The 11,866-nt window shown below is 44.5% G+C and overlaps 1 pseudogene; it reads left to right on the top strand.

The window, feature by feature from the left end:
* The first annotated feature begins 5,198 nt into the window (after nt 1–5,198).
* LOC123038874 (G-type lectin S-receptor-like serine/threonine-protein kinase LECRK1) lies at nt 5,199–6,736 on the top strand (annotated as a pseudogene).
* The last annotated feature ends 5,130 nt before the right edge of the window (nt 6,737–11,866 follow it).

The raw sequence follows: 11,866 nt of genomic DNA, 5'->3' as shown, positions 1-11,866 counted from the left end.
GCCTAGAGATTGAAATTTGCCACTGCCAACTATCTTTCTTCGCTTATGTCTTCCTTCACTATGATCTTCGCCCCCTCCATTTGTGGATCCAATCATTGCAGACTACCCAATCACGACAAAATAATACTCGCTTGCAAACATGGTGTAAGGTGAAGTAATGACAATAGTTGTGGCGATGTACTAGTGTGAATACTAGCACATCATCCATCCTTCCCTCGGTGTCCCTAGGGTTCCCCGCCGCCGCCGCCGGCTCCCTCGCGCGGAGCCGCCACCGCGGCGGCCGGAGCCCGCCGCCGCCGCCAGCCCCCTCCTTCCCCCGTTCCCCTTCTCCTCCCCCCTCCTCGCCCCTGTACCCCCGCGCCGCCTCCCCGAGCGAGGCGGCCGGGGGCCCTGCCTCCGCGTGCCTCCAGCGCCTCCCCGCACGCATCCCTCCCCCGCCACCGTCAGCCTGCGCCCGGCCCTCGGCCGCGTGAGGCTTGCGGCGGTGGGCTTGCCCTTCCCCGCACGCGGTCCTCTCCTGCTCGGGCGGTGATGGCCGGCGGTGGTGCGCTTCGGCCGGTGGCGGTCCGGCGTCCTGGTGTGGAGGCCGGCGGTGCTCGCCTTGGTGGTGCCGCCTCTTGGCGGCAGGGTGGTCCGGTGGTGCTGGCCGGCCGGGGGCCGTCCCCGGTCCAGATCTGGGCCCGTAGGGTTCCTTCTGGGTCCTTGCGGGTCGGTTCCAGCGCAATTGCGACGCTCTCTGTATGAGGAGGCTGGGGAGCGGCTTGGACTGGGTCAGCGACGCCGGCGGCGTACCAGCTGCTGCGCGGAGGCGGGAGCTGTCCGGGCCTTTGAGGGCCCAGCCGGGCCTGTGGGGCCACGGGCCTGGTAGGCTCCTGCCATGGCGTCCGGTCGGCTACCGTCGTGGATGGTGGAGGTGGGGCCCTCCCGTATGCCGATGGTGCTGTTGCTCTAGTCCCGGCTCCTCTTCTTCGTTGTGCAGACCATCTTCGCGGTGTTGTGGTGAGACAGCGTGGGAAGCTTCGTGTTCGTGTTGGCGCAGGGTGGTGGTCGGTCTGGTGGCGAGCTCCGGAGTGCCTGAGGGAGAGGCTGGGATCGGGAGAAATCTTTGTTGGCTTGGACGACACCGACGCGGTGGCGCCTGAGGGTGCCGCCGGACCTTCTTGGAGGGCGTCGGGGCTACCCTTCCTCTCTCCTTGCCGTGTACCGGGGGAAACCCTTGGCAGCAGCGTCGTCATCGCCGCGTCCCTTCTTGGAGGTGTTGTTGGGTACAGGAACTTCGGAGTCTCGGAGCTTGGTGGGTGATCTCCGGTGGACGCAGCAGTCACGAGGCTTCGTCGTTTTTGTCGATCCGCCGTTATCGGCATTTGTTTCTTTTCTTTTTTCTCTTTCTTTTTTCTCTTTTTTTTCTTTTTGGGCGTGTTTGTGCTGCTTCCGCCCCAGCCCCTATCGTCGGTTGTATCGGTTGGCTGCTTTGTAATACAAAGCGGGGGGAAACCCTTTTTCGTCAATACTAGCACATCTAGCATGGTCATCATATTAGACTACATATTAGACTAGCTGACTATGGGTTGTTGTGAAACTATAATGATAAGTTGTACCTCACCTCTGGTAAAGATCCTTTGTATTGACTTTCATTTCCCTTTTTGTCTCTCCATGAATACCAGCACACGGTTTTGTGTGTCAATGAAAAGTACTTCACACATGTTAGAAAATTGACTGTTTAATATTGAAGGAGCCAATTGAGCTCTAGCTGACTATGTGTTGTTGTGAAACTATAATGTTAAGTTGTACCTCTCCTTTGGTAAAGATTCTTCATGCAGACTACCATATAGCTTTTTGTCTCTCGATGAATACCAGCACATGGTTGTGTGAGTCAATGAAAAGTACTCCCCAAATGCTAGAAAATGATTGTTATTATTAAAAGGTCCAATATTGAGCTCCGTGGTACTAAGAAAGAAAATTGAGAAGGTCAAGTTGTCAAGGAGCTAAAAGATTTTTTGCTAAAAAGTGCAAGTTCTGTTGGATGAAACTTTTGAGGATTGTAACACAAGCAATAATACCACATTTTTATAAGAAGTTTCACCAAGGAAAGCACACTAGGGTGGAACATTGCATATACTACCGCACATCTCTAGCCTATCGAACGTACCGTGTATTCCGTTATCTCATTTGGTCTGGCAAGAAAAGCCAGTAGAGGCATTCATATTGAGAGGCATTCATGATTTATTCACTTTTTGTATTTTCTTTATGAGATTATAGCATTTGCAATGTTTACACACGCCCTTAAATTGTAGGGGAGAACAAATGGTTTGTTCTGATCATGAAATGCTGACCAAACAACTTGAAAAAATAAAGCACATGAGAGAGAGAGAGAGAGAGAGAGAGAGAGAGAGAAACACCACTGAGCAAGCCATAAATGCTGACCAAACAATACTGCAGTAGGAATGTTATACGAATGCATAAACGATTGGACAAACACCACTGAGGAAGCCATTCAACACGTAAACAGTTTCCCCTTTCATCTTACCCGCACCTTTCATAAGAAACTATGCTTGATAAATTGATACAGTAGCCGCGAGTGACACGAATGATTTCTGCACTTCTACCATAAACTATTTTTTGATTTATTTCAATGACAAAATCTCTAACAAACAAGCATGGTTCTAGCACAAACAAACAGGAACGAGAGTGGAACAAACTCAGGTCAAGCTCCATGAACAAGCACAATTCTGATGCCATTGTTTCAGTATGTCTCAATCATCAGTAATTGGGAATAGAGAAGGCTTTCAAACAGTTGTACTGATACACATAATGGAACTGGGTTGCTTATTAAACATCCCAATTACTGTCACATGGTAGTCTGCTACTACTAATTCTTGCAGGTCAAATTACAGTGTAGGAAACAAAGTTGTACGTACTACAACTTGTCCAAAAAAGAGATTGATCATCTTGTATATTTGCCATTCTTAAACAAGTTCAGCACTGGATATAAGGTTAATCCAGAATTGTAAGAAGATTCACCTCATTTGCGCACATGTATGATCCCACTTGATTAGCAATATACACTTTGGTGATGAATACCAAGTCTAATGGGCCATCGTTGTTTCTGTAGAAAAAAACTCGAAACAACCTAATAAAATGTACCTACGATGGTTTTAGGAGAGTGGCAGGGAATTGCGCATAAACTCATTTTAGATGAAGTGGATGAGTTGCTCAGCAAGAATGACGGAGAACAAACTAACAGTCACAGAGAGGCAAGTAAGATGACTATGGCATAAATCTTAGTGGCTCCAGGCTTCCAGCACAATCGCCGCCACACTATCAACTATGCGGTTACCCGGCAACATAGCCCTCGTTGGAGCTGTAGCCACGTCCAACATGCCCTCACGCCAACCATCTGCCGCCTGATATGAGTGGTTGACGTCTCTAGGGATATTTTACCGGATTGGCATGATTTGGTTGGTCTGGACACATGTCTAACCCATATCAGCTCACGGACTCCGCGGATTGAACTAAGAAGCAGAACACACTCTAAACCGCTGTACGGCCTAGCTGAATAATTTTTCTGTGGTTTTGTTTGGTCCAATTCCAACTGTGAACAAGGTGAGTTGTTTACATTGGAACTTGGGTTTTGATTTGGTTTTCTCCAAGATCTCACATGGGCATGATATCCCTGAAGAAGCATACACATATAGAGTTGTGGTAGGCCAGCTATAGTACATCATTTCAACATGTCGTGATCATGCACTTCACCTTGAGTCAACTTCTATATTTACGGGAACCTTATTATATTGGTGTGGCGACCAAAAGCATGAGATGGATGGGACGATATAGTATTTCTGAACGAACTGATCCATACATTCATTAATGAATGCCGTAATGCATGAGCAAACAATAAAATGCAGAATTCAGATTGAATGTACCTTATAAGTTATAACGACAAAGGAAAAGAGAACAGTCACAAGTTATCCATGGAAAGCAATACTAAAGGTCCTGATTTGCCCCACGAAATTGGAATTGCCAGCAGCCACCACTTAGTAATATCATATCTTCAATATCCTATCATCCTTCACCATGAAATTAGGCAACGATCTCTTATAATTAACAACGGTTATATGTAAAAAATAATCTAGGCCGAAGAAACATATTGGATAAGAGTCATTTCAGCGAAAGGAAAAATGAATATTATTAGTTGAGATATGATATACCTTAGTTCAGCTGTACTACCTATCTACGTTGCCACACGAATGTCACTTAGCACAGGAAAAGGAAAGAAGCATTAGTTCTCGTTGTTATACTTGTCCTGGAGTGTGGACTGGAAAAAGACTTGCAGCTCTGCAAACCGATCACAAGCTCACACCCGTCAGGGGCATGTCTACTTCGAAAAGGATGTGCATTGAATTCTTGGAACTACCCTAAAGAAAACGATTCTACCTATGGGGCACTAACTTCTGACCGACGCGACAAAATTTTCCATGAATTCTCTGGAATCATGTTATGCCCCATATGCGTGGCAACATCAGATAAGTACCTGATTAGTCAGGCGTGTGGAATTCCAAGGTGAAAAGGACCGTCAAATGCCAATTATCTGAAGGAGCATAAGTCTATAAGTTTGGCATCGCTCATTGGTGATATAGGAAGAAGGAAAGATGGTATCTCCGCTCTTATTGTCTGAGCTGTTTTTACTAGTAGTGTTCCGCCCATCCACCCAAGCTCAGAAAAACATCACCCTTGATCTGAAAGAGAATGTAGTTCAGAGAAGGTGTAACTTTGATATGTACAAATTGTGTTGCCACAAAATTATCGTTCTGCACGGGAGAAGGTAAGCAACATTATTCCTCTCTTTTTCTTATCCTTGACGCTGCACTGGAGAAACAATTGTCACCTCTAATCAGAAGGCAATCACAAACTCACACATGTCAGGCGTGACTACCTCTAAAAAGGATGCGCACTATTTTCGTGGAAAAGTCCCAAATACAGCAAATCATCCCTATGGTGCACTAACTTCTGATTTCGATGGGACAAAAACATATCAATGCATCCCCTGGAATTGCGTTTGTCAACCTCACATAAGCAACTGATTTTTCAGGCATGTGGAATTCCAAAGTGAAAAAGACCATCAAACGCCATTTATTTGGAAAAGCATAAGTGCATAAGTTTGGCATCGCTCATCCTCACTAGGAAGAAGGAACAATATAATGGCATCTCTGCTCCTCTTGCCTGTGCTGTTGCTGCCACTATTGTTCCCCTCATCCACCCAAGCTCAGAGAAACATCACCCTGGGATCCACATTGGCACCCCAGGGGCCAACATCGTCATGGCTCTCACCCTCTGGCGACTTTGCTTTCGGCTTCCGACCCGTTGAGGGAAATGCCTCCTTCTACCTCCTCGCCATCTGGTTCAACAAGATCAGCGACAAGACGGTCGCTTGGTATGCCAAGATTATGGACCAAGATCCATCGGAGGTATAGGTATCATCTGGCTCTATCCTCCAACTCACCATAGATGGAGCACTCTCGCTTCGTGACTCCTCCAGTGTGGAGGTCTGGAATCCCCAGGTAACTGGTGTGGCCTCCGCCAGAATGCGCGATAGTGGCAACTTTGTGCTCGTTGGTGCAGACGGCAAGACAAAATGGCAGACTTTTTATGTGCCGTCGGACACCATCCTGCCTATCCAGGTTCTGCCTTGTAACCAGACTCATAACAAGTCACTCCGTGCTCGACTTGACACCACCGGCTATTCCAATGGTCGGTTTCTCCTGCATGTGCAAAGTGATGGAAACCTTGCCTTCTATTCGTTGCTGAGCCCTCCGGCTTCAAGCATCGTTTTTATTGGTCCACCGAGACAGCCGGGAATGGCTCACAGCTGGTGTTCAATGAAACTGGCAGAGTATACTTCCTCCTAACAAATGGTACTCAGATCAACATCACATCAGGTGTGCTAGGATCTATGGTAGACTACTTCCACCGTGCTACACTTGACTCAGATGGTGTTTTCCGGCAATATGTATACCCAAAGAATCCAAAGTACAGTGTGTTCATTGGTGAGATGTGGAGTGCAGTGAGCTTACTTCCCCAAAATATCTGCCATGCAGTAGTTACAGCTGTTGGCAGTGGCGTATGTGGGTTCAATAGTTACCGCACCTTCGATGGCACCAAGAACCAGATAGTAAGTTGTGTCTGCCCACCACGGTACAAGTTCTTTGATGAGGAGAGGAGGTACAAAGGATGCAAACAAGATTTTCAGCCGCAAAGCTGCGACTTGGATGAGGCCGCAGCACTGGCACAATTTGAGCCGAGACCAATTTCTGGTGTAGATTGGCCACTATCTGATTACGAGCAGTATCAGTATATAGTGAAAGCACAAGCACATGTTGGAAAAAGAAGCTCCCTTCTCAAGGTGCCAAGTAGCAACAATTCAGAGTCTGTAGTACTCAGTACTGCCTCCAAAAAATGGAAGCAGGACAAAAAGTATTGGATCCTTGGGAGTTCCCTGTTTCTTGGTTGTTCCATATTGGTGAACTTCCTCCTCATCTCTATTCTGGTGTTTGGTACTTACTGTCATATCACCCAAAAGAAGAATGGTCCGCTGTTCCAAGCCTCAAGTACAACTCAGTTGCCCCTGAAGACCTTCACTTACTATGAGCTGGAGAGAGCAACCAGTGGTTTCCATGAGGTCCTCGGTAGAGGTGCCTCTGATGTTGTGTACAAGGGTGAGTTGCAAGATGATCTCTAGACCCACATCGCTGTCAAGAAGATCGACAAGCTCCAAGAAGAAACTGAAAAGGAGTTTAGGGTAGAAGTCCAAACCATTGGACAAACGTTCCACAAGAATCTGGTCCGGCTAATTGGTTTCTGCAATGAAGGAACTGAAAGACTGCTAGTTTATGAGTTCATGACCAATGGCTCACTCAACCGGCTTCTATTTAACGACGTCCGGCCAAATTGGAACACACGGGTTCATATCGCACTTGGGGTGGCAAGAGGGTTGCTCTACTTGCATAAAAGAGTGTAGCACACAAATCATCCATTGTGACATAAAGCCACAGAACATTCTTCTTGACGACAACCTTGTCGCAAAGATTTCAGACTTTGGCCTAGCGAAGCTTCTCTTGAGAAATCAGACAAGGACAAACACCGGTATTAGAGGTACTTGAGGATATGTCGCCCTAGAGTGGTTCAAGAACATCGGGATCACTGCCAAGGTCGATGTCTACAACTTTGGAGTGATCCTACTCGAGCTTGTGTGCTGCAGAAGAAATGTGATTTGGAGGTAGTTGATGAAGAGTAGACGATACTGACTTACTGGGCAAATGACTGCTATAGGTGTCGGAGGTTCGACTTGCTGGTGGAGGGTGACGATGACGCGATCTTCAACATTAAGAAGGTCGAAAGATTTCTATCAGTAGCACTATGGTGCCTCCAGGAGGGCCCGACCATGCGACCCAACATGCTGAAGGTGACACAAATTCTTGATGGAGCAGTTGCAATCCCCATTCCTCCAGATCCCTACTCCTTCATCAGTTCGCTTCCGTAATATATCCTGCATGTTGCTCAGTAAGGTACTATATGAGTGAATTGAATAAGCATGCTAGATACACTCTGTCTAGTAGAGGACAAAGTATGTGTACTACAAGTATACAATTTCTACAATAACATCACTGCATTAGATCAAATGCATTGAAGATAAAGGTCAGTTATGTAACTATTTGAGTTTCCTGAAGGTTATATTCATGTTACTCCGAGATGTTTGTATCTGACCTTTACACACAGTACTACTGCAGAGTTCAGCAAGTGAGATGATAATATAAACAATTTGCAGTGACAGGTATAAACTGAAGAGTATTTCACAACAAGTTTGCAGCAGGGACATATTTGCTTGAAAATTAGAAACAGTCAAAGGAAGGCAGTAAACGATACAAATTTTCCAGTATTACCGTCAAACGAATCAGATCGAGGCAACATCCCGGACACGTCATCGAACTCCAGAGTTGGCACCCTCATAAGACTAAGACGTTGGGGGAGAAAACCATACCCGCCATCCACGAACCACGAACCCAGTGCACGATCCACCATCTTCCAGATGCCGTCATGCAGACCACAATCTGCATCCGCTCCTGGACTACCTCCCAAGCTTCGCGTCGGCGCTGGAGCAAGCGCTGTCAAGACGACGGAGCCCGAGGACACATGTGCACCAAGAGGATGTTGCCGCCTCCACGCCATCCTTAATTACTTGAACAGACTGATTTTCAAATCCATCCCCAACTATAGTACTGATCGTCTCGGTGGAGGAGGATATGAAGAATCTTTATTCAGCGCCGTCATTGCCGCCGCCGAAGGCACGACGATAAACCGTCTAAAAACCTAAACTATGAGTCTAAAAACGAGACACACACTTGGATTTGTCGACCCCCTTCACCACCGACGACCGAGGTCGTCGACGGAGGGGAGTCGCCGGAGGGCAGCAACGATGGACACTCCTGGCGGTGGCGAGTCGCTTTTCTTTCTTCCAAGGAAAGAAAAGCGAACTTTCCTCTTAATCCTAATCCTAATGTAGCCGACTGAGTAAAATGCTTTCTTGGTCGATGAACCTGGGTCGAATGCTCAGTTTGGTGACTGTCAAGAATACGATATATAAGACATTTATTATGCGTGTGCAACACTAAAAAAACATCTTATATTTTTATTAAAAAAGTACTCCCTCGGTCCCATAATATAAGAATGTTTTTGACATTAAAACGTTATTATATTATGAGACGGGGGGAGTATTTTTTAGCAATTATTATACGTCACTAGCTCCTGGTGTAGCTCTATATTAGAGCTTAGTTGACAAGTCAAAATGTCAACATGTCATATACCAATCAACGCAGCCTAGTTCTCTCTCCGGAAAACTAAACCCACCTGTCAGCGAGGGAAAGCTGGTCCCCTTGGCGCTTGGACGGTCGGATTCTGGCTCCCGTCGCATCCCAAGCCAATGGCAGATGGCACCCGCAATATGAATTATAAATTCTTACAATTTTTTTAAAAAGCGTAAAATGCATTCTTGGTCGTTGAACTTTGGTCAAAAGCTTATTTTGATCACTGTACTAAAAGAATATACTGAATACGATCTACATGTACGACTTTTAGTGATTATATGGTCACTAGCTCATATAGCTTTGAGAGGACTCGCCAAAAAAAGGGGTTTAAGAGCAGCATGGGCTTGATCAACTTCAGTGGATTGAGCACTGCTATCTATCAAGGAACTTTTGAGCATTCTCACCGTCGTAGTGCTCAATAGAGAGTAGTAGGACTGGGTATTTTATTAAGTCTGTGTACATGTGCAAAAAATAAAATAAAAAATACAAGAACCTCTTTAGGGCTTCGAACTCAAAAACCAATACAAGGAACATTTTAGATTTTTTTAGTCCTCTAGCATACTTATGTAGATAAATTTATCAGTTTATCCTTGGTTGCCATGTCAGCTTTTCTGTATAGGAACTTACGAAGAATTGTAATGCGTCGGGTCAAGGGTACTTTTCCCCCATATATATAGAGCACTCAATGCTACTGTACTCCATAGTTCTGGTGGATGAGGATCCACTGCTGTGGGCTAGCCTACCTTTGAGTCACTGACACATGGGTCCTATAGAGCATGGGGCCAACCTGTCAGTGACTCAAAGCAGGGTATGGCAGGGATTGCTAAGTCAGAGGATCCACGTCCAGTTCTGGTCACCATTTCACCGACAGAGAGAAAGAAAGTTACTCCCTTCGTCCCAAAATTCTTCTCTTTAATTTGTCTAAATAAGGATGTATCAAGTCATATTTTAATATTAGATACATCCGTATCTAGAAAAATATAAGACAAGAATTTTGGGACGGAGGGAGTACATGAGAAAAGCGGGGTGAAAGCCTTTTCAGTTAAGTTTACCCGAGAGAGATGTGCCACGTTGAACTGCAACATGTGCAAAATTATCATCACCATGCAAATTTATTTTTAAAAGATGGAGTTATGAAAATTATTTTTTTTTTGTTTTGCCAAAAACAATTGTTTCTCTATTACACTATTTATCTCTTTGAAAGTCAATTTATTAGGAAAAGCATACATTCCAAACAATTCAAGGTGTACATGTCGTTTTTCTTTCAATTACCTCGTGACAGCGGCAATGCACGTTTAAAGTCAATAGCCAAGAGATACCACGTTGCTAGAAAACAAAAAAACAAGTACTCCCACTACTGCAAATCAAGCGGCGCTTGTGATGTGTTGTTATCTAGCGAGGTATACAAGATCACAACACAACTGCACCTGAAACTGCAACCTTGTTAAATACATATGGCGGAGAGCAGCAGGGGGCTTATCAACATTTCTGGACTGCATAGTGCTCAATAGAGGGTAACCAGGACTGGGTGTTTAAGTCCATACAAGTTTTTGAATTAATCTTGCTTTTATTCCAGGAGCCATAAGATAAAAGCAAACTGAAGCATGAGTCTGGATTTGGTCTCCTCCAAAATCTCACAGTAGCTAAATTTAGAGAAGATGGACAATATGATGCAGAAATTTCGATGCGGTGATGAAATGATATCTCCGAGGAAAGATATATAGATGGGGAGCTGTACATATCACATCAGTGGCACAGAGCTCCCTCATTTGTCATGCATATATCTCCTTGTCATGCATATATCTGATCTGTGTGAGTCTTGATCTCGTCCCATATGGCCGGTGTGGACTCTGTGCCCTATTGCTAGATCGTTTCCATGTGACGAGTTCTGGTGCTCACACTGTGTTGTCTTGCGCTACGCATAAAGTTTGTCAACCACAAACGGTTAGCAACATCTTTGTTGTGCACTTCCATGGAAACGGTTAGAGTTAGTCATCAATGTAGAAAAGCGGTTGTCTTAAAAATGAATGTAGAAAGAAATGAATGTTGATACAAAATGCTCCTGGCTTGTGAAACAACATGACGTCAAAGACATGTTGTCTCCTTGAGTGTGCACACATCCCTAATATCTTAAAAAGGAGAAAAGAAAACTGTCAATTGACGGTCATAGCTTGCATCAGACATGCAAAAACGGTCTTCATCTTCACTCCCCACCATTTACAGCACCCAGGCTGCAAAATCGATCCTCAAAGCAACGCCTCCTAAAGAAGGAAGACAAAAGTGCACCGTCATTGTTGTACCAAATCACTAAAAAGAAGTTTAACGGTTTCAACCATGAAGGCATGTTCAAGCAAACTCCAAACATGTTTTGAACAAGAAAATGCATTTTTGTGACGAGTATAAGATTGGTTGTGTGCATCAAAATGATGCAGAAGCTGGGTGGTTATCCTCAGATTCTAGAAAAATGTTATGAGTGTACGAATAGGAACATGGACAATAGGAGTAGTTACACACATGTTATCAATGTAGTGATAATCAGTTAATCCTACGGTATTGTTGCATTGCTAGTTGTGCAGAGATACACCATAGATGGTACATATTTTACTAGTCGGAGAAACTTTTTCTTTTGACAAAAGCCCATACTCTCTCTACTTCAAATTACTTCAAGTTCTAGCTTTGATCTTAGTCAATCTTCTGTAAGTTTGACCATGTCTATGAAAAGAATATACTGACATGTACAACCCCGAATTTGTTTCCTGGGCTTCATCATAAAATATATTCTCATACTGTATATATTTCATATTGTAAATATTATTTTCTCATATACTTGGTCAAACTTAAAGTTTAACTTATGACAAAAGGTTTTTTCTTCGGGTAACTTATTATAAAAGTTAGAATTTCAAGCAATTTGGGACAACAGGAGTATTATCAAGGTGCTGCTAAGATTATTGTTACTTTAGAGCCGAATTTTTTCATATAAAATGATATATATTATGTTTAACGAAGAA

The sequence above is a fragment of the Triticum aestivum genome, chromosome 2B (assembly GCF_018294505.1).
Source record: "Triticum aestivum cultivar Chinese Spring chromosome 2B, IWGSC CS RefSeq v2.1, whole genome shotgun sequence".
NCBI classification, from domain to species: domain Eukaryota; kingdom Viridiplantae; phylum Streptophyta; class Magnoliopsida; order Poales; family Poaceae; genus Triticum; species Triticum aestivum.
Note: the sequence above shows the minus strand (reverse complement) of the source record. Positions and strands in the feature narration are given on the sequence as shown.